This window comes from Balaenoptera acutorostrata, chromosome 2 (genome assembly GCF_949987535.1).
Source record: "Balaenoptera acutorostrata chromosome 2, mBalAcu1.1, whole genome shotgun sequence".
Classification (NCBI taxonomy): domain Eukaryota; kingdom Metazoa; phylum Chordata; class Mammalia; order Artiodactyla; family Balaenopteridae; genus Balaenoptera; species Balaenoptera acutorostrata.
In genome coordinates, this window is record NC_080065.1 from 124677712 (window position 1) to 124703753 (window position 26042).

General features: G+C 43.3%; 1 protein-coding gene across 3 annotated transcripts in view; it reads right to left on the reverse strand.

Annotated features, from left to right (window-relative positions):
* The window catches only part of SIL1 (SIL1 nucleotide exchange factor), a 314302-nt gene that overhangs the window by 274164 nt on the left and 14096 nt on the right, over nucleotides 1–26042 (reverse strand). Inside the window, exon 1 of one of the 3 annotated variants that reach the window (XM_007172240.2) lies at nucleotides 5265–5312. The exons of the other annotated variants lie outside the window; for them this stretch is intronic. The gene's annotated coding sequence lies outside the window, so the exon portion shown is untranslated. Of the gene's footprint in view, nucleotides 1–5264; nucleotides 5313–26042 lie in introns of those variants that run through there. 3 annotated transcript variants of the gene reach the window in all.

The following is a 26042-nucleotide window of genomic DNA, read 5'->3' on the forward strand; positions in this document are numbered from 1 at the left end:
TGTCTCTCTTCTTGATCTTTTAAACTCTGGGACTCCAAATACATCATGTCTTAATTTTGTGGAGCAATTCAACTTCTATTCGAAAATCCCAGGAGTGTTTGAAAACAATGGGCCGTTCAGTTCCAGGACCTACCCTGTGGGAAGTTATAAATAACTTTAAAAAAAAATTCTGTCCTTAAGTAAAATCTAGTAAGAACCTTATCAAGAGCAATAGCTCTGTAATGGAGAGAAGAGACAGAGATAGATAGCAGAGGGAGAATCATGATTATAGGGGGGAAAGGAAGCCTATGGCCAAATACAAAGATTCAAGGGGTAGGCCACAAACAGCTCTCATTAGGTCTTAGTCACATGGTTAGGGTGGATTGCTTGGTTTAGAAGCTCAGAAGTATCCAGACAGGGTCTGGTTAAAAACCCAGGGTAATGCCAACCAAAGAGGAGAAAGGTAATGGACAGGAGTCCAAGGAGAAGTGAGATGTAGAGAGATGTAGCAGAAAACAAAAGAAGAGCTTCAAGAAAGAGGGAGCCAGCAATGGAGAACATTACAGAGAGGTCAAGTACAAGGAAAACTGAAGAGAAGTCATTGGATCTAGCAATTAAGGTGACCAAAAGAGCAGTTGTAGTGAGGTCTTGTGGGAGATACTGTTAATTATTTACCCCAAAGCTATTTTCCCACCCTTCTTCCCTACTTACAAGGACTACCTCCCACTACAGGGGAGGCTGGATAATTTCTCAGTACACCTTCCCCCACTCCTTTAAACCCAAGGATAGACAAGTGACCTAGTTCTGGGCAAAGGGACTTGGAAATAAGCCTGGAAGCTTATGGAAAAGATTTTCCTTTTCAATACAACAGATATCTTCAACCCCTTCCTTTCCCGCCTTGAAAGTTGTATATGAGCTCATGCTATTCAGAGCTGTGGCAGCCGTCGTAGGACTATGGGGGGGACAAGCTCAAGAAAGGAACAAACACCCTGGCAAATGAGAAGGCAAATGAGAAAAGCCCGGATCTTTGTGTGTGTGTGTCTTTCTGTCTGTGTGTATGTGTGTGTGATGTTAGTTCCCCAACCAGGGATTGAACCCGAGGCCACAGAAGTGAAAGCACCGAGTCCTAACCACTGGACCACCAGGGAACTCTCCAAAGCCTCGACCCTTGATGGTATTACTGAGTGGTGAAATTACCCAAACCTGAAGCTACTTACCTCTGGATTTCTTGTTATATGAGATAAATAAATGTTCTTACTTCTTAAATCACTGTTAGTCAACTATTTCATTATTTACAAGCATGAAACATGGTGAACATGGAAGCCAGAATTACACTTACTGAGGAGGGAATGGAAAACAAGAAAGTAAAGATTCTTAGTGTTGTCCAGTGGTTTCCAAATGCCAATTAATGAACTAGCTGCATTAAAATTACAGAAGGAGCTTTCTAAAAATACAGCTGTCTCTCCTTTATTCCTGGAATATTCTGATTCAGTAAGTCCAGCACAGAGCCCAGGGATCTTGCTTTTTAATAAGGGCCCCACTGGTACACCATTTTGGAAAGTTGTTGGCACTTTCTTATGAAGTTAAACATACACATATACACCTACCCTATAACCTACAATTCCACTCCTAGATATTTACCCAGGAAAAAGAAAAATATATGTCCACAAAAAGAAGTGTATGAGAATATCCATAGCAACCTTATTCATAACAGCTGAAACTGGAAACAAGCCCAAATACCCATAGCAGAAGAATGAAAGAGATCAAGGGCTGGGGATGATTACAAAGATAACCAAGGGGGCTTCCCTGGTGGTGCAGTGGTTAAGAATCTGCCTGCCAATTCAAGGGACACGGGTTCGTGCCCTGGCCCGGGAAGATCCCACATGCCGCGGAGCAACTAAGCCCATGTGCCACACTACTGAGCCTGCGCTCTAGAGCCCGCAAGCCACAACTACTGAGCCCACGTGCCACAACTACTGAAGCCTGAGCGCCTAGAGCCGGCGCTCCACAACAAGAGAAGCCACGACAATGAGAAGCCCGCGCACCTCAACAAAGAGTAGCCCCCGCTCACTGCAAATAGAGAAAGCCTGTGCACAGCAACAAAGACCCAATGCAGCCAATAAATAAATAAATAAATAGATAGATTTTAAAAAAAACAAAAAAGATAACCAGGGGACATTGGAGGCCTGACCACAACTAGATATCAGACCCTGGAGCCAATGAGCACAGTTCTGTGGTTTTCTCTGGTAGCCTCGAGGCAGGAGCAGAGTAAATGAATGTTGTCCGAGCTATGTGTGGGAATTAGAATGGGAGGGATGAAATGACAGGATGACAGGAGGCAAAGGAACTAAAGGCAGTGGCGAGAATGGAGGCAAAGTGACTATCTCTGTCTGAGGTTTCTTTTTTTTTTTTTTTGGCCACGCAGTCTCAGTTCCCCAACCAGGGATTGAACCCGTGCCCTGAGCAGTGAAAGCACAGAGTCCCAACCACTGGACTGCTAGGGAATTCTCTGTCTGAGACTGTTTTTGAAACACCCCTGTCCAGGCTTCCCTTATTCTGCCCCCTTTAGCTCTGCCCTCCATGTGTTTCGTGCCTCCTCTTCCTTGGATTCAAAAGTAGGAAAACCGAGCTTCCCTGTTGGCGCAGTGGTGGAGAATCTGCCTGCCAATGCAGGGGACACGGGTTCGAGCCCTGGTCTGGGAGGATCCCACATGCCGCGGAGCAGCTGGGCCCGTGAGCCACAACTGCTGAGCCTGCGCGTCTGGAGCCTGTGCCCCGCAACAAGAGAGGCTGCGACAGTGAAAGGCCCGTGCACCGCGATGAAGAGTGGCCCCCGCTTGCCACAACTAGAGAAAGCCCTCACACAGAAACGAAGACCCAACACAGCCAAATAAATAAATAAATAAATAAATAAATAAGTCAGGAGCTCTTAAAAAAAAAAAAAGTAGGAAAACCAAAAATAAAATAAAATAAAAAATAAAAAAAATAAAAAGTAGGAAAACCAACCAACCCATTTTGCACACTGGGACTGAGGCTTAAAGGAGAGAAAGTAGGAAAGGTCAAAGTCGGTGTTGAGCGAAGCGAAGCAAAAGCTGAGGGCAAGACAGAGATGTCCCTGAGATACTCAGCCTACCTGGGGACCCTAGAAAGGGCAAAGGCAAATCCCAAGTTTGTGTGGCAGCCAAGGAGGTTGACCCTGCTCTCACTGAGGGTCTGAGGAGCTGTCATCTATGGGATAACTGGTAGCCTGAAAAATTAATTGGCCCGCTCTGGATAGGAGATAAAAGGAAAATTCTATCCAAGCAGGTGTCACACTAATTTGGCAGGAGGCTGGGTGCTGATTTGCATATGTCAACATCCTCTTCCCTTATTCTTCCCTCTCCCTCAGTCAGGCTGGTTTCAAGCTGCTCCCTGGGGAGGAGCATCAGAGAAGTGCAGCCTTGCATGGATGAAAATTAGGCTTTCTAAGGAAAGAAGTCCTGGAAAGGAGAGTGGAGACAGCTGTAACCTTACAGCTCTAACTTCCCTTCCTCTCTCTCCTTGCAGGCTCAGTAGAAGGAAAGGAAAAGAAACCAACACTATCAAAGGTCTACTTTTTATCCAGCCCTATGATGAAAGCATTTAACCTAATCTTCCGAACAACCCTGCAAGTCCAAGATCATACCCAAGTAAGGAAAGAGGAGTTTGGGGGAGGGGAAGTGTCACACAGCTAGGGAGGGGCCACGCCAGGACCCCAGTGCATGTCAGTCTGACTCAAACTCTGAACTGTTTCTACTATAATGAGCTGAGTGGTGTTTTCTGTGTGTGTCAAAAATTGACCCTATAGCCAGTGCAGATACTTAACTGTAGAGCACTGACTTGCAGCAGAGGGCTCAATTTCCCTAATTCCCAGGGCACCTAGTGACACACAGAGCAACAGCTAAGACTGTCACCCACCAACAATAACAACAAAACAACAATGGGGGACTTCCCTGGTGGCGCAGTGGTTAAGAATCCACCTGCCAATGCAGGGGTCACGGGTTCAAGCCCTGGTCCGGGAAGATCCCACATGCCGTGGAGCAATTAAGCCCACGCACCACAACTACTGAGCCTGCACTCTAGAGCCTGCAAGCCACAACTACTGAGCCCACGAGCCACAACTACTGAGCCCCCACGCCACAACTACTGAAGCCTGTGTGCCTAGAGCCTGTGCTCCACAACAAAAGAAGCCACCACAATGAGAAGCCCGTGCACCGCAATGAAGAGTAGCCCCCACTTGCTGCAACTAGAGAAAGCCCGTGCACAGCAACGAAGACCCAACACAGCCAAAAAATAAATAAATTTATTTTTTTTTATTAAAAAAAAAAAAACAATGGGAGCCACTACTTCTCGAGATCTAAGTGCTAAGTATTGTTTTAAGGGCTTTACAGGTATCATCTAATATTTATATTCACAATACCCTATGAGGCAGCCAAAGATTATCCTTTCAAGCACCTATGGAACATCTAAAAAACTGATCACATACTAGACAGAAGAGTACATCTCATCAGATACTTTTAAAAATCAATAAACCACTTTCTTTAATCAAAATAGAACTTAACAACAAAAAGATAACAAGGGTCCCATGCATTTGGAAATGCTTCTAGACTCATGGGACAAAAATTAAATCAAAATGAAGATATTTAGAAATTAAAATTAGCTGTGGGAAGCAGATAAAGTGATACTTAAAGGGAAATGTGTGGATTTAAATGCTTATATAAAAAAAGCAAAAGCTGGAAAAAAGCATCCAACTCAAGAAATTAAAAAAGAACAGACTAATCCAAAAGAGAGTAGGAAGAAGAAATCACAAGACAAAGCCAAATTTTAACAAATTAGGAAATAGAGATACTATAGAAGATCAATAAAAACTTTTGATAAGCTCAATCAAGAAAAAGAGAAGGCATAAATAAACAATATCAAAAAAATTTAAAGGGGACATACCGGCAGATATAGTAGAAAATTTAAAATCATAACAGAATACTGTAAAGAACTTTAGGTCAATCAATTTAAAATTTTGATGAAATGGATAATTTCCCTTAACATGGAAAAACAATCCTATAGTGGAGATATTATTATTATTTCTTTTCAACAGATAAGGAAACTGAGGAACACAGAGGAACTTGTTCAAATTTCCATACTAGTAAGAGACAGAGTCTGGATTTGAAGGCCCAGGCAGTGGACCTCTAACTCATCCTTCCTCCTTCCCACATTTACTGAGCACCTGCCACTGTGCTAGGGATTATAGGAATAAAAGACAAAGTTCTTACCCTCAGGGAGCTCCCAATCTAGGAGAAGAGATGAGGACAGGGAACAGGGTGAGTCAAGTGAGCTACTTAGAGCACAAAATTTAAAGATCAATTTACTCTCACTTGCACAACTTTCCTTAAATTTCGCTCTCTAGTCTTGGGCCTGCTAATAAGCATAATCACAACTACAAAGTTACATGCTTTCCACATTGAAACAGGTAAGAATTTTGAGCTATGGATTGTGAGGAAAGGGCATTCCAGGCAGGGGGTACTAGTATGAGCAAAGGACAGAACAGGGAAGCAGCATGATCCCTGGTGGGAACTACCAGCAGTTTGATATTTCAGAGGCATACATATCAGTGCAAGGTAAAGAACGGCAGAGGAGAGGCTAGAGAGATGGCCAATGTTCATGTCATTGTAGGTGCTAAGGATTTTTGACTTTACTCTGAAGGTTTAAGCAGAGGAGTGACATGGGCAAAGTCATATTTTATATGAGCCCTCTGGCTGGAAAGCGGATGGTGTTGGGGGCAGGAACAGGCTGAAGGCAGATGACTTAGGAGGCCATAGCAGCATCCAGGCAAGAGATGAAGAGAGCCTGCTCTAGGGCAATAGCGGTTGGACTAAAAAACAGGAAAAGGATTTAAGAAGTATTTGAGATGTAAAATTGGCAGGACTTAGTGGTTGACTGAATGTGGGAGAAGAAAGTGTGAAAGGAATCAAGAATGAGGCCCCCACGACCCAGTTTCTATCATGAAAAACTGGAGTGCATAGTAATAATATCAACTTCCATCTCTTTCTTGATTCATACATACATCCAATAATCTATTCATCTTTTTAGTCATTCATTCATTCATTTTTTGATTCATACATCTATATATCCATCCATTTATACATCTATCCTTTAATCAAATTCGTATGTGTCAAAGCGCCATGAAGAATACATGTATAGGGCTTCCCTGGTGGCGCAGTGGTTAAGAGTCCGCCTGCCAATGCAGGGGACATGGGTTCGAGCCCTGGTGCGGGAAGATCCCACATGCTGCGGAGCAACTAAGCCTGTGTGCCACAACTACCGAGCCTGCGCTCTAGAGCCCGCAAGCCACAACTACTGAGCCCACGTGCCACAGCTACTGAAGCCCACGTGCCTAGAGCCCATGCTCCGCAACAAGAGAAGCCACTGAAATGAGAAGCCCGCGCACCGAAACGAAGAGTAGCCCCCGCTCACTGCAACTAGAGAAAGCCCGCACGCAGCAATGAAGACCCAATGGAGCCAAAAATAAATAAATAAAATAAATATATTTATTTTTTAAAAAGTTAAAAAAAAAAGAATACATGTATAAAAAGGTATACTACTTGGCCTTACTCATTTATTCATTCACTCACTAAACGTTTATTGACATCCTGCTATGTGCCAGATACTATTCCAGGTAATAGAGATATAGCAGTGAAGAAGCAAAAAAGGTCTTGCTTAAGGACCTAATATTTTAGTGGAAGATACAAATAGAAAGCTAAGAAATAATATAATTTCAGGTAGTGAAACTTCTTTGTAATAAAAGAAACCAGAGTTCCTTGGAGAAATGGCTGATTCTAGGGATGGGGCAGGAAATATACAATATGAGCCTGGAGCATCTTGCAGTACCAGAAAGAAAGGAAGGACTCAAATAGAAACACAATGATGGAAGTATATCAAAGGGACATAAGAGCCAACTTGAAGGGCTCCCAGTAACCAAACTTGGAACAATCTGAGGAACATAATAAAGTATTACTGGATTATAACCCCAAGTAAAAAATAAGTATTCATGAGTACTGATTTAAAAGAATTGACTGAATAAACAAATAAACATGGGAGAAGAGACAAATCTCTCTTGCAGAATTCCCAATAATTTATGTAGATACCCCACCTTCAAGGAGGTGGAACACAACTCCCCACTTATTAAGTATGGGCTGTACATAGTGACTTCATTCTAAAGAGTACAGTAGGGAAAGGGAGGAGGAGTAACTTTATAGTGAAGAAACCTAGCAAACTTAAACTCAGCCAGATGATCAATAATAACATCAACAGTAATAAGTCATTCTGATTGATACGATGTAATGAGAATTGTACTTTACTTTTGCAGTTTCCTCCCCAAACCCATAACCCTAATCTAATCACAAGAAATCTCAGGCAAATCCCTACTGAGGGAGGGACATTCCAAAAAACACCTGACAAATACTTCGAAAGTGTCAAGTTCATCAAAAACAAGGAAAGTCTGAGAAACTGTGTCATAGTCAAGAGGAGTCTAAGGAGACATGATGACTAAATAGACTGCAGTATCCTGGAAAAGAAAAAGGACATTAGGCAAAAATTAAGAAAATCTGAATAAAATATGGACTTTCGTTAATAATTAATATATCAATATTGGCTCAATAGTTGTAACAAATGTACCATACTAAAGTAAGACGTTGTTAACAGGGAGGGAAACTGGGTGTGCAGTATATAGAAACTCTGTACTGTCTTTGCAACTTTTCTGTAAATCTAAAACTATTATAAGATTAAAATTTTATTTTTTGTAATTTTTTTAAAATAAATTTATTTATTTTTGGCTGCACTGCGTCTTCGTTGCTGCACGCAGGCTTTTCTCTAGTTGCGGCGAGTGGGGGCTACTCTTCGTTGTGGTGCGTGGGCTTATCACTGTGGCTTCTCTTGTTGCAAAGCATGGGCTCTAGGCGCTCAGGCTTCAGTAGTTGTGGCATGCGGGCTCAGTAGTTGTGGCACACGGGCTTAGTTGCTCCGCAGCATGTGGGATCTTCCCAGGCCAGGGCTCGAACCCATGTCTCCTGCATTGGCAGGCGGATTCTTAACCACTGAGCCACCAGGGAAGCCCTAAAAATTTATTTTTTAGAAGTGCTTTGAAGAAAAATAGAACAAGGTACAGAATAACCAGTAATAGAATGGTGCATATTTTAGATGTGGTGGCCCAGGAAGTCTTCCTTAAGGTGATATTAAAACAGAGTCTGGGGAATTCCCTGGCGGTCCAGTGGTTAGGACGCTGCACTTCCACTGCTGGGGGCCCAGGTTCGATCCCTGCTTGGGGTACTAAGATCCTGCAAGCCGTGCAGAGCAACAGAAAAAAACCAAAAAACAAAAAACAGAGCCTGAATGAAGTGAGGGGAGAGCCACGCAGAAATATTAGAGAAAAGAGTTTATCAGGCAGTGGGATCAGCAACTGCAAAGATCTTGACATGAGGGCACATTTGATATGCTCAAGGTCAGTGACCCTGGAACAACGTAAATGACAAAGCTACTTGGAGAGGTAGGCAGGGATGAGATTATGTGGAGCCTTTTTTCTTTATTTATTTATTTATTTATTTATTTATTTATTTATTATTATTTTTTTTAATGAGGATCTTGAATCAGATGCGTATGTTTGATTGATTGATTGATTGATTGATTTTGGCTGTGTTGGGTCTTCGTTTCTGTGCGAGGGCTTTCTCCAGTTGTGGCAAGCGGGGGCCACTCTTCATCGCGATGCGCGGGCCTCTCTCGTTGCGGAGCACAGGCTCCAGATGCGCAGGCTCAGCAGTTGTGGCTCACGGGCCCAGCCGCTCTGCGGCATGTGGGATCTTCCCAGGCCAGGGCTCGAACCCGTGTCCCCTGCATTAGCAGGCAGATTCTCAACCACTGCGCCACCAGGGAAGCCCTCTTTATTTATTTTTATTTTGTATTTTATCTTACCTTATGATTTTTTTAATTGTGGTAAAATACACATAACATAAAATTTACCACCTTAACCATTTTTAAATGTACATTTCAGCATTGTTAAGTGCATTCACATTGTTTTTGAGCAATCAATCTCCAGAACTCTTCATCTTGTAAAACTGAAACTCTATACCCATCATAAGGAGTGAAACCATAATAAGTATATTAGTTTCCTATGACTGCCATAACAAATTTCTATACCTTGGTGACTTAAAACCACAGAAATTTATTTTTTCTGTCAAAAGCTCAACATCAGTTTACATGTATTCGTAGTTCATTCTTTTTTACTGCTGTGTAGTATTCCATTGAATGAATATACCACAATTTATTTGGCCATTCTCCTGTTGATGCACAGTTGGGTTGTTTCCAGTTTGGGGCTATTATGAATAAGGTTGATACGAACATTCTTGTACATGTCTTTTTGTCCACACATGCACTCATTTATCTTGGGTATATACCTAGGAGTGGAATTATTGGACAATAGTATATGTTTAACTTTAGTAGAGAGTGACAGTTTACCTAAGGGCATTTCCCAGTTTACATTCCCACCAGCAGTGAATGAGAGTTCCAGTTGTTCCACATCCTTGCCTACACTTAGTGTTGTCAGAATTTTAGCATTCTGGTGGGTATATAATGGTACCTCAGTGTGGTTTTAATTTGCATTTTTCCTGATGAATAATAAGGCTGAGCATCTTTTCACTGGACAACTTTGAGCAGAAGGGAGACGTAATTTAATATTCTTAAAAGATTACTCTGACTCTTGAGTTTAAAATAGAAGAGGTAAGGAGTAGGGGTGGAAGTAGGGAGACCAATTAGGAAGTAATTACACTAATCTAGGTGAAAGAGGATGATGGCTTGAACCAGGATGGTAATGATAAAGTTAATTTGAGGTGGTCATATGCAGAACATAGTTTGAAAACATAGCTTACAGAGCTAACTGATAGATTGAATGTGGGGACTGAGGGAAAGAGAGGAGTCAGGAATGGCCCCTAGGTATCTGACTTGAGCAACCAGGTAAAGGGAGATGCCACTAGGATTGTGCAGGGAATGGCGAGCTAGAAGGGTCAAAGAATCAAGAAATTTTTTTGGACATACCAAGCTTGAGATTGCTATTAGATATACAAGTGGAAATGTCAGGTAGGCATTAGACATCTGAGTCTGTAGTTCAAAAGAGAGGTCCAAACTAGAGATATAGCCATCAGTATAGAAAGTATTTAAAGCTTGATGCTAGAGAAAATTACTTAGAAATGAGTATGGGTAAAAGATATATCCCTGGGACTTGAACGTGTAGAAGGCATAAAGATAGGGAAAGGATCTGCCAGGAAAGCAGGAGGAAAACCATGAGCGTGTTAGTGCCCAGGAAGCCAGGTGAAGAAAGTGTTCCAAAAGAAGGGTGCCATGAACTAAGTCAAATGATGGTGAGACATAGACTAAATGATAACTGAAAATTGACAAATGGATTTGGCAAGTAGCTTTAAGCTGCTTCTTATCCAAGGGAGGAGCTAGGAAAGGTGAGGAAGAAAAGGAACCACCTGTGTGGCTCTGGAAAAAAACATCCTTAACCAGCATGTCTGGGGGTGGGGGTAAGGATAGTTTAGAGAGAAAGATGAAACCCACCAGACTGTCAATGTCAAATGCTTGCATCTCAGACTACCAGCCCACATGGGGCAATTACTAAATCTTCAGGCTAGAAAGATCACCACTAAATACAAAAATCTCTCCTTGTCTTCCAGGGAACTATACCTAAACTTGCAAACTGAAGGACTTGCTGGCTGAAGGGACCATCCTGGGATTCTAGTCCTTCATTCATAAAGTATTTATGGAGCCACTACTATGTGCCGGGTAGTCTATAGGCTCTATGGAAACAGCAAAGAACAAAACAGACTAAACTCCCTGCCCTCAGGAGCTGATAGTCTCCTATGTCCCTGTACTTTCCTGTAGTCTCACCCTCTTACATGCCCAGAGACCCTAAGGCTATAGGGCAGAGCAAGGCAGATCTAGTCATCACTCTCTGAGCCCTGGTAAAACATATAAAACTCTCCTTTTCAGAACAAAGTACAGTGATCAGCCCCTTGGCAGAGGGTGAATTTTCCCCGGGGCCAAACCCAAGCTGGGAGCAAAGGCCCCACATCTGGAGTGCCATTAGTTTGGATGTCACTGCAATTATCACGTTGGCTCCAGACAAAGCCGAATCACAACTGAAGACAGGATTTTAAATCACGACCTTCCAGAGTCTCATTAGGTAACTGATGCTGATCACATTGCTTAATGGGGACCCATAAAATGCTTGCTGTTTATATTACAATGGGCAAAGAACAGGCTCAGCTAACCAGATAATTGACTGATGATGTAAGGGACTAGGGAGAAGGGGTGGGAAGAGGCATGGAAACCTGGTGAAGTTTCCCTGCCTCTGGCTTTTAATGTCTTATTGGTGATGATTGTTTGACTGGATTCAGAAGAGACTGTGCACTATGGTCTTCACAAAGCCCAAAGCTGCTCTTCCCAGGAGCCAGGGACTAAGATAAGAATTGTCATTTAATAGGATTTTCTATAGCAGGCTAAATCGTTTGCTAAATGAGCAATTTCAATCATCCTTTCCCACCCACTAGGAGGGAATTAAGCTCACTTCTCCTCCAGCCTATACCCCCACCTCTCACATCCTCATTCCCTCACCAGCTCTTAGCAAGAAAGATGGTCTGGTTGAAGTACAGAAGGTACAGATTATAGCAAGATGCTTTGGGTCCAACTGAGTTCACCAGATCAGGAGACTATAAGAGAGTTGCAGCCATATTCCCTACCCCTGCACACCCCAGACCACCCTTGGAAAGCCATGCACACCCTCCAAATGTGGGTCTCCTTAGAACAGAGACCCCAGGGTGGGCAAACTTCTCCAAAACTTGCCAAGAAGGAGCTGTAACACTTCCTACTGCAGAAAGAGGGGTGGGGATGAGATTAATTTCTTTCTATTATTGAGACCTGGGTCTTTTCAGCAGGGAGTTTTGATTAAATCCCACCAATCAAGGCATATAAGGCATTCTCATAACCTCTGGGTATTTGGAAGAGAACTTAGGGAAAAGGAAGGAATGATCTTGGGAAGGAAGAAGCCATAGCGTCTTCAGTCTATGGACTGAAATCAGATTAATGGAAGATGTATCTGATAAGGAAGAATTCAGTGTTTCCAAATTCTGCCTCTTGTTTGGCCTAGGACCTCACCACATCTGGATTCATTTCTACTGGCTCCATATGCATGACCACTTTCTCTCCCTCCTCTGGTATGCTCCTTTTGTCTCCTTTTGCACTGGGATTGATAGATGGCATGATGTCTTGATTAAGAATGAGGGTTTTCTCCACAAATTGATCTACAACACAAACCTTATCAAAATCCCAGCTGGCTTCTCTGCAGAAACTGACAAGCTGATCCTAAAAATCATATGGAAATGCAAGGGACCCAGAGGAGCACAACAGTGTCAAAAATAAAAAGAACAAAGTTGGAGTATAATAATCAAGACAGTGTGGTACTAGCATAAAAAGAGACATATAGATCAATGGAATGGACTTAAGACTCCAGAATAAACCCTCACATTTATAGTCAGTTGATTTGCAAAAAAGATGTCAAGACAATTCAATAATGAAAGAATAGCCTTTTAACAAATGATGCTGGATATCCACATGTGAAAAAATGAACTTAGACCCCTTCCTCATACTATATATAAAAGCCAACTCAAAATGGGTAATAGACTTAAATGTAAGAGCTAAAACTATAAAACTCCGAAAAGAAAACATAAGAGTAAATCTTCATGACTTTGGGTTAGGGAAAGCCTTCTTAGGTATGACAGTAAAAGCACGAGCAATGGAAAAAAAAAAAAATCTAAGTGGACTTCATCAAAATTAAAACTTTTTTTGTGCTTCGAAGGATACCATCAAGAATGTAAAAAGAGGGGCTTCCCTGGTGGCGCAGTGGTTGGGAGTCTGCCTGCTAATGCAGGGGACACGGGTTCGAGCCCTGGTCTGGGAAGATCCCATATGCCGCGGAGCAACTGGGCCCATGAGCCACAATTGCTGAGCCTGCGCGTCTGGAGCCTGTGCTCCACAACAAGAGAGGCCGCGATAGTGAGAGGCCCGCGCGCCGCGATGAAGAGTGGCCCCCGCTTGCCACAACTAGAGAAAGCCCTCGCACAGAAACGAAGACCCAACACAGCCAAAAATAAATAAATTAATTTTTTTAAAAAAACCTTTAAAATAAATAAACACATTATTTTAAAAAAAGATAGATAATAACAAGTACTGAACTTTTTGGAGGATGGGGAATGGGAAATTATTGTTTAATGAGAACAGAGTTTCAGTTTGGGAAGATGAAAATGTTCTGGAGGTGGATGGTGGTGATACTTGCACAACAGTGTGAGTGTACTTAGTGCCACTGAACTGTACACTTAAATGATTAAAATGGTAAATTAAAAAAAAAAAAAAAGGAGGATGTGCAGAAATTGGAACCCTCACACACTGCTGTTGAGATTGTAAAGTGGTGCAGGGACTTCCCTGGTGGCACAGTGGTTAAGAATCTGCCTGACAATGCAGGGGTCACGGGTTGAATCCCCGGTCGGGGAAGATCCCACATGCCTCGGAGCAACTATGCCCATGTGCCACAACTACTGAGCCTGCGCTCTAGAGCCCACGAGCCACAACTGCTGAGCCTGCGTGCGGCAACTATGGAAGCCCGTGCGCCTAGAGCCCGTGTTCCGCAACAAGAGAAGCCACCGCAATAAGAAGCCCGCGCACCACAACAAAGAGTAGCTCCCACTCGCCGCAACTAGAGAAAGCCCGCGCGCAGCAACAAAGACCCAACACGGCCAAAAATTTAAAAAAAAATAAAGTGATGCAGCTGCTTTGGAAAACAGTCTGGCATTTCTCAAAAGGTTGAACACAGAGTTACCATATGGCCCAGCAATTCCACTCCTAGATATACATATACCCAAGGGAGTTGAAAACACGTGTTCATACAAAAATTTGTACACGACTGTTCATAGTAATGTTATTCATAATAACCTCAAAGTGGAAGCAATCCAAATTTTTATCAACTGATAAATGGATAAATACAATGTGGTATTTTATGGTATAGCCATACAATATCCATACAATGGAATATTATTATTCCATTCCATTAATATTAATGGAATATTATTCAGCAATGAAAAGAAATGAAGTACCAATAAATGCTACACCATGGATAAACCTTGAGAACATTCTGCTAAGTAAAAGAAGCCAGTCACAAAAGACCACATAATGTATGATTCCATTCACATCAAATGTCCAGACTAGGCAAATCTAAGGAGACACAAAGTACACTAGTGGTTGATTAGGGCTGGGAGTGTTGGGGGGAAATGGGAAATGACTCCAAATGGGTATTGAAAATGTTCTAGGGTTGACTGTGGCGATGGTTGCACAATTCTGTAAATATACTAAAACTATTGAATTGTGCACTTTAAATGAATTGCTTAGTACATAAATTATACCTCAATAAAGATTATATATATATATATATATATATATATATACATACATACATATATGAAGAAAAGCAGCAGGTAAGTCAAAAGCTAACTAAAAATTCTATGTGAAATAGTTACAACTAAGAGGTCTGATAATCGCATTTAAAAATAATAATAAAAAGATTCTTAAAATAAACAAACCAAATTCTGCGGGCTTTGCTGGCCAATCTCAGTTCTGGCACCTGCTGACTTTGTGACCTTGGACGGGTTACTTAACCTCACTGAGCTCAGTTATCTCATCTGTAAAATGAGCATTAGGTCATTATGAGGATTAAATAAATTAATGTGTAAAGATACCAGGCACATAGGAGGTGCTCAGTTAATGGAAACTATAAAGAAGAGTCAGAGAATAGTAGTAACTAGAGAAGGAGAGAAGAAAAAAATAGTATTTATGGGCCAAGGCCACATCCATATATTTTTGCCTAACCTCTGGATGGGCTCTAGGGACATAAAGAAGTCCCTGACCAAGGAGCTGGAAGGCTAAGAGATCGGGCATTCCCGAAAAAAAAATCCCACCAGGGCTTCCCTGGTGGCGCAGCGGTTGAGAATCTGCCTGCCAATGCAGGGGACACGGGTTCGAGCCCTGGTCTGGGAAGATCCCACATGCCGCGGAGCAACTAGGCCCGTGAGCCACAACTACTGAGCCTGCGCATCTGGAGCTTGTGCTCCGCAACAAGAGAGGCCGCGATAGTGAGAGGCCCGTGCACCGCGATGAAGAGTGGCCCCCGCTTGCCGCAACTAGAGAAAGCCCTTGCACAGAAACGAAGACCCAACACAGCCCAAAATAAATATTAAAAAACAAACAAACAAACAAACAAACAAAACTCGTTAAAAAAAAAAAAATCCCAACAAAATGAAACAAGTGCTGCAATAGAGTTATAGACAGGTTGCTCAGGGACACGGAAAAGGCTTTTAAAGTGGAGGAGACTTCCTACAAACTATAAATACTGGAGAGGGTGTGGAGAAAAGGGAACCCTGCTATACTGTTGGTGGGAATGTAAATTGATACAGCCACTATGGAGAACAGTATGGAAGTTCCTTAAAAAACTAAAAATAGAACTACCATACGACCCAGCAATCCCACTACTGGGCATATACCCTGAGAAAACCATAATTCAAAAAGAGTCATGTACCAAAATGTTCATTGCAGCTCTATTCATAATAGCCAGGACATGGAAGCAACCTAAGTGTCCATCATCGGATGAATGGATAAAGTAGATGTGGCACATATATACAATGGAATATTACTCAGCCATAAAAAGAAACGAAATGGAGGTATTTGTAGTGAGGTGGATGGAGTTAGTCTGTTAAACAGAGTGAAGTAAGTCAGAAAGAGAAAAACAAATACAGTATGCTAACACATATATATGGAATCTAAGGAAAAAAAAAAAAAAAGGTCATGAAGAACCTAGTGGCAAGACGGGAATAAAGACACAGACCTACTAGGGAATGGACTTGAGGATATGGGGAGGGGGAGGGGTAAGATGTGACAGGGTGAGAGAGTGGCATGGACATATACACACTACCAAATATAAAATAGATAGCTAGTGGGAAGCAGCCGCATAGCACAGGGAGATCAGCTCAGTGCTTTGTAACCACCTAGAGGGGTGGGATAGGGAGGGTGGGAGGGAGGGAGACGCAAGGGGGGAGAGATATGGGAACATATGTATATGTATAACTGATTCACTTTCTTATAAAGCAGAAACTAACACACCATTGTAAAGCAATTATACTCCAATAAAGATGTTAAAAAAAAAAAAAAAAAAAGAACTACCGGGGCTTCCCTGGTGGCGCAGTGGATAATAATCTGCCTGCCAATGCAGGCGACACGGATTCGAGCCCTGGTCTGGGAAGATCCCACATGCCGCAGAGCAACTAAGCCCGTGCGCCACAACTACTGAGCCTGCGCTCTAGAGCCTGCAAGCCACAACTACTGAAGCCTGTGCATCTAGAGCCTGTGCTCCGCAACAAGAGAAGCCACCACAATGAGAAGCCCTTGCACTCCAACGAAGAGTAGCCCCCGCTCGCCACAACTAGAGAAAAGCCCGCGCACAGCAAAGAAGACCCAACACAGCCAAAAAATTAATTAATTAATTAATTAATTAAATCTATTAAAAAAAAAAAAAAGAATAGAGCTACCCTATGAGCCAGCAATCCCACTCCTGGGCATATATCCAGAGAAAACCATGATTTGAAAGGATGCATGCACCTGAATGTTCATTGCAGTGCTGTTCACAATAGCCAAGACATGGAAGCAACCTAAATGTCCATTGACAGATGAATGGATAAAGGTGTGGTACATATATACAATCGAATATTACTCAGCCATTAAAAAGAGTGAAATAATGCCATTTGCAGTAACATGGATGGACCTGGAGATTATCATACTAAGTAAAATAAGTCAGACAAAGAAAGACAAATATCATATGATATCTCTTATATGCAGAATTTTTAAAAAATCATAGGGACTTCCCTGGCAGTTCAGCAGTTAAGACTTTGTCTTCCAATGCAGGGGGTGTGAGTTCAGTCTCTGGTTGGGGAGCTAAGATCCCACATGCCTCCTGGCCAAAAAAACCAAAACATAAAACAGAAGCAACATTGTAACAAATTCAATAAAGACTTTAAAATGGTCCACATTAAAAACATGATACAAGTTTTTATTTCCATTACTCTAGGAGGTGGGTCAAAAAAGTTCTTGCTGTGGTTTATGTCAAAAAGTGTTTTTCCTGTTTTCCTCTAAGAGTTTTATAGTGTCTGGTCTTAATTTAGGCCTTTAATCCGTTTGGAATTTATTTTTGTGTATGGTGTTAGGTAGTGTTCTAATTTCATTCTTTTACATGTAGCTGTCCAACAAAAATAAACAAATGGGACCTAATTAAACTTAAAAGCTTTTGCACAGCAAAGGAAACCATAGACAAGATGAAAAGACAACCCTCAGAAAGGGAGAAAATATTTGTAAATGAAACAGTGGGCAGAGGATTAATCTCCAAAATATACAAACAGCTCAATATCAAAAAAACAATTCAATTACAGATGGCCAAGAGGCACATGAAAAGATGCTCAACATCACTAATTATTAGAGAAATGCAAATCAAAACTACCATGAGGTATCACCTCACACTGGTCAGAATGGCCATTATTTAAAAATCTAGAAACAATAAATGATGGAAAGGGTGTGGTGAAAAGGGAACCCTCTTGCACTGTTGCTGGGAATGTAAATTGATACAACCACTATGGAGAACAGTATGGAGGTTCCTTAAAAAACTAAAAATAGGGCTTCCCTGGTGGCGCAGTGGTTGGGAGTCTGCCTGCTAATGCAGGGGACGCGGGTTCGAGCCCTGGTCTGGGAAGATCCCACATGCCGCAGAGCGGCTGGGCCCGTGAGCCACAATTACTGAGCCTGCGCGTCTGGAGCTGTGCTCCGCAACAGGAGGGGCCGCGATGGTGAGAGGCCCGCGCACCGTGATGAGGAGTGGCCCCCGCTTGCCACAACTAGAGAAGGCCCTAGCACAGAAACGAAGACCCAACATAGCAATCAATCAATCAATCAATTAATCAATAAAAAAAAAATAAATCTTTAAAAAAAAAACTAAAAATAGGGACTTCCCTGGTGGCGCAGTGGTTGAGAATCCACCTGCCAATGCAGGGGACGTGGGTTCGATCCCTGCTCCGGGAGGATCCCACATGCTGCGGAGTGGCTGGGCCCGTGAGCCACAACTACTGAGCCTGTGCGTCTGGAGCCTGCGAGCCACAACTACTGAGCCTGCGCTCTAGAGCCTGCTCGCCGCAACTGGAGAAACTGTGCTCACAGCGGCGAAGACCCAATGCAGCCAAAAATAAATAAATAAAATAAATAATTAAAAAAAAAAAAAAAAACTAAAAATTGACCTACCATATGACCAAGCAGTCCCACTACTGGGCATATACCCTAAGAAAACCATAATTCAAAAAAAGACATGCAGCACAATGTTCATTGCAGCTCTATTTACAATAGCCAGGACATGGAACCAACCTAAATGTCCATCGACAGATGAATGGATAAAGAAGATGTGGCACATATATACAATGGAATATTACTCAGCCATAAAAAGAAACGAAATTGAGTTATATGTAGTGAGGTGGATGCACGTAGAGTTTGTCATACAGAGTGAAGTAAGTCAGAAAGAGAAAAATACCATATGCTAACACATATATATGGAATCTAAAAAAAAAAAGGAACTGATGAACCTAGTGGCAGGGCAGGAATAAAGACATGGACATAGAGAATGGACTTGAGGACATGGAGGGGAAAGGGAGGAGAGGGGGAAGCTGGGGCAAAGTGAGAGTAGCATCGACATATATACACTACCGAATGTAAAACAGTTAGCTAGTGGGAAGCAGCAGCATAGCACAGGGAGATCGGCTCGGTGCTTTGCAGTGACCTAGAGAGGTGGGATAGGGAAGGTGGGAGGGAGTCTCAAGAGGGAGGGGATATGGGGATATATGTATGTATATGGCTGATTCACTTTGTTGTACAACAGAAACTAACAAAGTATTGTGAAGCAATTATACTCCAATAAAAATCTATTTTAAAAAATGATACAAATGAATTTATTTACAAAACAGAAACACTCACAGAGAACAGATTTATGGTTACCAGGGGGAAGGGCAGGGGTAGAGATAGATTGGGAGTTTGGGATTGACATGTACACACTACTGTATTTAAAATAGATAACCAACAAGGACAGCACAGGGAACTCAGATCAATATTCTGTAATAACCTAAATGGGAAAAGAATTTGAAAAAGAATGGATACTTGTATGGGTATAACTGAATCAGTTTGCTGTACACCTGTAACTAACACATCATTGTTAATCAACTACACTTCAATATATAATAAAAAAAATTTTTAATGTTTTAATAAAATAAATAAATAAATAAGTGAAGGAGACTTTAAGATTTGGCCAAGTGGAAAAGTGATGAGTGGTCCCTTGTCCCCTCCCGCATTGTGGATGCCCAAAAGGATGTGAAGCACACCCTCCCACACCCCACCCAACCCCCTGTAGAGAAGGAAAACTGGATAGAGCCAAACTAACACAGGCAGAGACAGAAGTCAAAAGGGCAATTGTGGATTGACTATTTGTGGCCAGGATGGGCAGTGAAGCTGGCACATGAGATGGAAGGTGGCGCCTGCCTCCCTGGACTTGCAAGAGGTAAGCTGAGCCTTGAGAGCTCCTCCTCTCTCCCCTTCTTCCCAGCTCCTCTCAGCCACTAAGCCTCTGGATCTCCTTCTCCCTCCCACCAGCCCTCTTTTGGGGAACAGCCCGCTGCTCTGTGGGCAGAGCGTGATGCCTCCATCACTCCTCCCTCTAGTGACTCATCCTCAAGACTGGGGGTGGCAGGAAGTGTCAGGGCCCTAGAGTTGCAGCCGCATCCGGATTCTGGCAGCTTAGAGACATCCTATCTTCTTCCCTCCTCCCCCGACCCCCGCCACCTCCTCTACTTCCAGCTCTGACTCTTGACATTTCTATGTAAGAGACATCCACCTCCCTGAAAACTCTTGTTGCCTTTCCATTGCCTTCTCCGGTCCCTCAGCTCTGGCCCCCAGGGGTTGCTAGGGTGAAACAGCTTGATCTCTAGGGCAGCAGGCACAACCCAGATTTAGGGGCCCTTTCTTGGGGAAGGTGGCCAAGTAAGAGCTACATCCCCACAGCCAGGCCTTTGAGGGGTATTGCCCATGATGTAGAAAACATTCTGAGCAACACTTAAAACAACAACAAAATTATTTTACTACCTACTAAGAACTTCATAAGTTTTCTCATTTATTCCTCACAACAACCCTGTGAGGCAGATACTATTATCACTGCCATTTTGCAAGTGAGAAGAGTGAGGGGAATTAATTTGGAAAGTAGAAGACTGGGACTCAAATCCAGGACTCTTTACCACCAGGCTTTTCTGCCTGTTTGGGAACAGAGGGCAGTGTAGTCCTCCTTGAGCACAGCCTCTGAGTAATGTAGGGCAGCACATGCAATCCTGAGGCCCTCGGTACAGCTGCCCTGAAGTCTGACTGGGGCTAAGGGCTTTGACCCTAGCCTCCCTTCCTATTCTCATTGCCTCTGTGGACCTGCCCCACTCTCCACTCCTGAGGGGTGGGAATGTGGAGGGCTACTCCTAGGATTCTCATCCCCCTCAGGAGCTTATCTTCCTATTAAACTTCTCGGACAAACAAACATCAACGTGCTTCTTGAGTGCCCAAGGGCTACTTAGAAAGAGAGAAAAGAAGGAGCATTGCTTCTAGGTGCAGGCCAACAGAAGGAGGTGACAGACACCCAAGCATGGGGTTAGCCCAGGCTTGCAGACAGAGCAGACACCTGTCACATCAAAGAGGCACAGAGATGGCCCACGTGACAATAGAAATAATAATACCCTTGAATTATGTAGCACTTTATAATTCCTCAGACACTTTACAAACATCTGATTCTCCCGATGACCTCCAGGGAGCCAAGGAGGCAGAAAGCATTTTTTATAAGCTGTCGCCACCTGTCAAGTTTTCCCCCCAGAGGAGGAAAGGCAGGAGGCAGGCAAGGCAGTGAGTGAGTTAACCAAATCCAAGCCCCAGTGGATAATTGATAGTTTTAATGGTGGCTTTATCCTCAGACTCCTCAGATATCATATTTCCACTGGATTACCACATTTACATAACAGTGCGGGGTGAGAGACCCTGATAAATCTTCTCTGCATGGGGATGAATACAGTGGAAATGTACTCTGTTAACATCCATTTGTTTTACTACACTCCTGCCCTTCAGTTTAGGGAGGAAAGAGCAAGGCTATTGCTTTATGAAGTGAGGGAGGAAAGGAGGGAAAAATGGAAAATGGAGGGAGGAAGATCAGAGATCTGGAAAGAGAGGAGTGAATGAGAGGGTTAGAGATGGAGAGAAAGGGAGAGCTTTGGGCAAGCTGGAAAGAGGAAGCAAGGAAGGAAAGAAGGAAAGCCATCTCAGCAGTCAAGGGTCTAGTGGTGAAAGGGATGGAATGATTCTGCGCCATGTGGCTAGCTGCTGGGGAGCAGCCCACAGTAGTGGGGGTGAAAAAGATTCAGAGGTTTTTTGGGTGGCTCTCACCTTTGTAGCTGGTCAGAGAGGGTGGGAGAGTAAGGAGAGCCACAGGGCACAGGACTCCTTCTAAGTCTACTTAAGGTGTTATCAGAAACCTCTCTGAACCTCTTCCCATCACATCCCACCACTTTCCATCCCCCTATATCCAGAGAACAGGTGGGCTTCTAGAGGTATCAGGACTGACCTCTAAGAATCCCTGGGCCTGAAGTCTTTCTGATCCAGAGGACTGGATTTCAGTCCCTGCTCTGCCACTAATTTAGCTGGATGATTTTACTCCCCTAAACTCTCAGCTTCGGTTTCTCTATTGGTAAAATGGGAATTTATTTTTCCATCCAACAAGTATTGACTGACTGTACACCAGGCATTTTCTATAGGGCAGAAAACAAGATAGATAATAGCCCTTTCCTTCAGAGAAAGACAATTCAACGAAGGGAACAAAACTTTGTCCGAGAAACACGCCCTGCCCACATTAGGATACGAGAGATGAGAGCTCACTCTGTGCCAGGCACTGTGCTAAGCGCTTTATGTATTAACTCCCATAATCCTCACAGCAACCCAGTGAGAACGGTCCTGTTACTAACCCCATTGCACAGATGACAACACTCTAGTCGGGGCAGCCTCCCCAACACACCCCATCCTGCTACTTCATTTTCTTCACAGAATTCACCACTATCTACAATGAACTTGTTAACTCACTTGTGTGCTTATTGCCTTATTCACATCTATATCCCAAACATCTTGAGCAGTTTCTAACCCAAAGGAGGTTCTCATTAACTGTATGTTGAAGGAATGAAGGAACAAAGGGATGAGGAGCTCCTGGGGAGTGAATGCCACCCTGCCCTCCACGCAGGGTGATGACGAGGGGGATCTGAGGGCAGGTGCTGGAGGTGTTCTATCACTGCAGACATGGAGGGGGCTGTTATCAGCTGACCCTTTAGTGAGGAAGAAGCGCCTGTTCTTCTCCCTATTCTTCAGCTGTCTTCTTTTTTGTAACTTCCCTCAGATGTTCTGCCTCTTCTGGTCCCATGATTAATTCTGCTTCCTCTAATTGTATCCACCTCAATTTCTTTTTTTTTTTTAAACTGAAGAGTGGGATTTTAGTTCGTCCCAAATCTTGGCCATTTTCTACTTTGGAGTGAAGGAACTTTTTTTTTTTTTTTTTTCTGTGTTGGGTCTTCGTTTCTGTGCAAGGGCTTTCTCTAGTTGTGGCAAGCGGGGGCCACTCTTCATCGCGGTGCGCGGGCCTCTCCCTGTCGCGGCCTCTCTTGTTGCGGAGCACAGGCTCCAGACGCGCAGGCTCAGTAATTGTGGCTCACGGGCCTAGTTGCTCCGCGGCGTGTGGGATCCTCCCGGACCAGGGCTCGAACCCATGTCCCCTGCATCAGCAGGCAGACTCTCAACCGCTGCGCCACCAGGGAAGACCCCCCCCCCCTCCTCAATTTCTTTGTCTCACTCTCATTCTTGTTCTTTTTGCATCCCTGCTTCTTTGTTTCTCTTTGAGAGAAAGCTCATCCAAAGAATTTCAATTGGTGATTTCAGAGGCCAAGTGGAAGTGCCCTGCAGAGGGCACTTTTCTCCATCTGTAAAATGGGCAGACACTTTTAAAAAAAGAAAAAGGGCAGTTTTTTTGCAGTTTTTTGAACCAGTGCTGGTGGGTCTGTGGGAGAGGGGTCTCAGGACCAAAGCACTGACCTTCCCACATCCTCATCCAGAGAAGCCTCACCAAAGCCTTAACCACAGGAGTCGCATAACCAATAGATAGCTACTTCCTCTCCCACTATGTGTGTTAATTACATGTTACTTGCAGTAAATACCAATCAGAGGATAATAAGCCTGGTTTTCCCTCTCTCTTTGGGTTTTGAAAACTCCTCAATCCATTGCATAGCAGCTTCTGCCGAGGCTGTAACCAGCAAGTCCATGGGTTAAGTGTAGAGAACCATGTCACCACATGGTTGGCCGTATTGTTACCAAAAGTGGGATCTGGCTGCTCACAGCTCTAAAGCCAATAAAGAGGCAAGGGTGGTGGAAAGGAAAGTTTGCTTTATTTCAGAGGCTGCCAACTGGGGGTGGGGGGGAGGGGGAGGGGTGGGAGGGGGCAGACTCCTGTTGTCCAAAGGCCAACCCCCCCCACCACTGACAATCAGGGGGCAAGAGCTTTTATAGGCAGAGGGAGGGGGCTACGTGCAGAAACAGTACAGTCAGCTCTGACAGTCATCTTGAAATTGGTCATGCAGTGGTCTGATCAGTGTCACCTTGATTGTTTTAAGTACAGTTAATCTTCAGTTCCAGAGTCCATTTGTCCCCATTTCTTTGAGGGAAAGTTCTCGGAATTTTGGCAACTTATGTCATGGCTACAGTCTGGTCATGATGGAGTTAACTTCTTCCACCTGGTGGGGGTTTCAGTATCTGCAAGACAGCTCCCAGGGTATGGCTCAGAATATTATCCATAGCCCTTGAAGAGGAACTAAAGGTCCTTGACTTTGTTTAATGACTAAGCTATGATTATTTGGTCTTATTTGACTGTCTTCCTTTGTGTCAGCATTTTCTCACTTCTCTGATTAAACGTATTCTTTGGCTAAAGTTTTTCTACAGACAAAAGGCAGGCAGAAGACATGGGTGGGGGAAGGACCATAGGGTCCTACTCCATTTCAGTATATCAGAGTGGTTGGGAATGTGGGCCTGAAGATTCAGACAGCCCTGAGTTTGAAGCCTGGCTTCTAAGTGAGTAGACTATAGATGGAAAGGGCAGAAGTTGTGTGTGAGATGAATCCTTTTGTACTTCCCCCAAATCAGGCATTCCTCACAGGACCACCAGAGCCCCCCCTGTGTCAAGTCATTTTGGCCAGTCGAATTGGGATTATCTCTGCAGAAATGTCCAACCCACAGGATTCTGAGCTCCTCAAAAACTCAGTTTTTTTTTTCTTTGTATCCCTAGAGCCATAAAAGTAGCAGGTTGTCCAGACCCAAAGATACTCATTTACTCCCTCTAGACATTGCTGTTCCTCGAGATTTTGTTATACTTAGCACCTACTGTGTGCCAAGCACCCAAAATATGTTATCTTATTTAATCCTCATAATAGCCCTTGAGTTAGGGATTAAATGAGACAATAAGCATTATCTCTCAATTGGACTATGGAAGAGCCTCCTTCTAGAAGAACACTGAGTTCTTCCTCATTTGACACCCATAGTCTATTCACACAGCAGCCACAGATCCTTTTAAAATCATGTCACTCCTCTGCTCAAAACCCTTCAATGGCTCCCCATTTCACTCTGCATAAAGTCCAAAATCCTTACTACAGGATTCTGTAGTTCTGTAGTTCTACAGGGCCCTATATTACCTCCCTAACCCCAGGCCACAAATTTTATGACCTCATGCCCTACCATTCTCCCCCTTGCTCTCTCTGGTAAGCCACACTGGCTTCCTGACAGTCCTCAAACATTGCTGCACACACTCCTGCCTCAGGCCCTTTGCACTGGCTATACCCTGTGCCTATAAAGCTTTATCCTGAATATGTCCATGGCTTTCTCCCTTGTTTATTTCAAGTCTTTACTCAAGTGTCACTTTATCATGGAAACCTTCCCTGACTCCCCTGTAGTAATTTTAAAATATGCCTACAAATTATCCGATACTATTCCCTTCAAGAAGTAGAACTCAATTCTCCTCGCCTTGAATGTTGGTCCAACTTAGTGACTGCTTTCTAAAGAATAGAATATGGCATAACAGTGTGTGACTGCTAAGACAAAGTCACAAAAGGCATTATGATTACCCTAGTCTGATCAGGAGAAAACACCAGACAAGCCCAAATTGAAGGACATTCTACAAAACACTTCATCAGTACTTTTCAAAATTCTCAAGGTCATGAAAAACAAAGAAAGACTGAGAAACTGTCACTGATCAAAGGAGACTAAGGGAACATGATGACTAAATGCAACGTGTCATCCTGGATTGGATCCTAGAACAGAAAAAGGACATTGATGGAAAAACTGGTGAAATCTGAATAAAGTCTATAGTTTAGTTAATAGTAGTGTACCAATGTTAATTTCTTAGTTTTGACAAATGCACCATGGTTATGTAAGATATTAATGTTAGAGAAAGCTGGGTAAAGTGTATATAGGAACTCTCTGTACTATCCTTGCAACTTTTCTGTAAATCTAAAATTATTGCATAATAAAAAGTGGCTTCCTCATTGCTCTCTTTCTTGGATCACACACTGCCATGCCATGGGGATACTCAGATAGTGAGGACCACGTGGTGAGCAACTGAGGCCTCCAGCCAAAGCCCTGTGAGCCAACCATCTTGGAAGATCCTTCAGCCCTAGTCAAGGCTTCAGATACTGCGGTTTTGACTGACACCTTGGCTGCACCTTCAAAAGAGACCCTGAGCCAGAAACACCCAGCTAAGCCACTCCTGACCCTCAGAA